The sequence below is a fragment of the Rhinoraja longicauda genome, chromosome 7 (genome assembly GCF_053455715.1).
Source record: "Rhinoraja longicauda isolate Sanriku21f chromosome 7, sRhiLon1.1, whole genome shotgun sequence".
In the NCBI taxonomy this organism is placed as follows: domain Eukaryota; kingdom Metazoa; phylum Chordata; class Chondrichthyes; order Rajiformes; family Arhynchobatidae; genus Rhinoraja; species Rhinoraja longicauda.
In genome coordinates, this window is record NC_135959.1 from 76,769,013 (window position 1) to 76,771,061 (window position 2,049).

Consider the following 2,049-nt stretch of genomic DNA (forward strand, 5'->3'; position numbering starts at 1 on the left):
CCGCCTCGTCTTTGACTGTGATTCGCTGAATACCTTCGCTCAGCCCGCCTGAATCTACCTGATCTCCTGGATGCCAAACACTTTAATTCCCCTTCAAATTCCCACAATGACCTTTCTGTCCTTGGTCTCCTCCATTGTCAAAGTGAGGCTAAACGCAAATTGGAGGAACAGCATCTCATATTTTGCTTGGGCAGTTTACAGCCCAGTGGTATGAATATTGATTTCTCTCACTTTAGGTAGCCCCGGCATTCCCTCTCTCTCTATCCCCCCCCCCCCCCCCCCCCCCCACCCAAGTCGCACCAGCTTCTCATTTTCACCAACAAATAACTAACAATGACCCGTTTCCTTTATCATCATCACTTTTTTGCAAATCTTTCATTTATTGTTCTTTATCTCTACATCACCGTCTATATGTCTTGTTTCCCTTTCCCGTGACTTTCAGTCTGAAGAAGGGTCTCGACCCGAAACGTCACCCATTCCTTCTCTCCAGAGATGCTGCCTGACCTGCTGAGTTACTCCAGTTTTTTGTGTCTTTGCTTCTATTGTGCCTGATGGAGCCCTCTCATGTATTTCTTCTGTTTCTAGGACTTCCACTCTCACACCTCCACTCTCTGGATAAAACAGAGATAGAGTTCCCCTCATTCTTAGCTTTCACCTTACTAGCCCCCACATCCAGCATATTTATCGCACCCACCTACTCCAACCCCATCCTTCGTCAAATCTGCCATAGGCAACAAGGTCCCGCCAACAGCCACATCATACCCACCAACCTTCCCCGCCTTCCGAGGGTTCACTCCTGTGGCTCCCTGGTCTGTTCATTCTTCCCCATTCACCCCTTTACTAACCCATGGCACTATCGCCTGTCACCATAGGAGGTGCAACGCTGGCCCTGCAACAGGTCCCTCACCTAAAGAGCTTTTCCAGGTGAGACAAAGACTTGTACTCACCTCCTCAAACCCCGTCTATTTATTGCTCGCACCCTAGATCCCTTTACATTGACGAGACCAGCAGACCAGGCAACTGATGCACAGAGCACTAGTGCTCTGACTGCACTGCTCACCCTAAGTTTGCAGTTGCCTGCTATTTCCATTCCCCTTCCCACTTCAAACTTGCCCATCTTGGCCATCTCCACTGCCAGTGAGGTCAAATGCAAAGTCAAAGAACACACCTGAGATTCTGCCCAGTCAGTCAGAATCATAACTGGTTTGTTAGTGTTGTATGAAAGGAGAGAAGGTTAGCGCTCCCCTGGATAAGGATGGAAGGGGCCCTAGTGGTCTTACAACACACAAATGGTTAAGGCATTGCCATCTACTTAGTGGCATTTAACCATGTTTTGGGTGGCACGGTGGTGCAGCGGTAGAGTTGCTGCCTTACAGCGAATGCAGCGCCGGAGACCCGGGTTCCATCCCGACTACGGGTGCTGTCTGTACGGAGTTTGTACGTTCTCCCCGTGACCTGCGTGGGTTTTCTCCGAGATCTTCAGTTTCCTCCCACACACCAAATACGTACAGGTTTGTAGGTTAATTGGCTTGGGAAAAGTAAAATTGTCCCTAGTGGGTATAGGATAATGTTAAAGTGCGGGGATCGCTGGTCGGCGCGGACCCGGTGGGCTGAAGGGCCTGTGTCCGCGCTGTATCTCTAAACTAAACCCAATGATGTGAACACTACAATTTCCAATTTGAGCTAACCCACCCCGTGGTATGTTTCTCTCCTTCCAATCCTCCTCCGGTCCTCCCATGCTTGCCCCCTATACCCTGACTCCAGACTCAAGCACCAATTGCTATCCTTCTGCTTCCATCCACTTACTACACACACATTCCACCCATCGGCTCCCAATAGACAATAGACAATAGGTGCAGGAGGAGGCCATTCGGCCCTTTGAGCCAGCACCACCATTCAATGTAATCATGGCTGATCATTCTCAATCAGTACCCCATTCCTGCCTTCTCCCCATACCCCTGACTCTGCTATCCTTAAGAGCTCTATCTAGCTCTCTCTGGAATGCATTCAGAGAATTGGCCTCCACTGCCTTCTGAGGCAGAGAATTCC

At 49.8% G+C, this 2,049-nt stretch overlaps 1 non-coding gene across 1 annotated transcript; it reads left to right on the forward strand.

The window, feature by feature from the left end:
- The first annotated feature begins 1,211 nt into the window (after positions 1-1,211).
- LOC144595661 (U6atac minor spliceosomal RNA) lies at positions 1,212-1,335 on the forward strand. The gene has a single exon (XR_013547524.1). It is a non-coding gene; the product is annotated as a U6atac minor spliceosomal RNA (small nuclear RNA).
- The last annotated feature ends 714 nt before the right edge of the window (positions 1,336-2,049 follow it).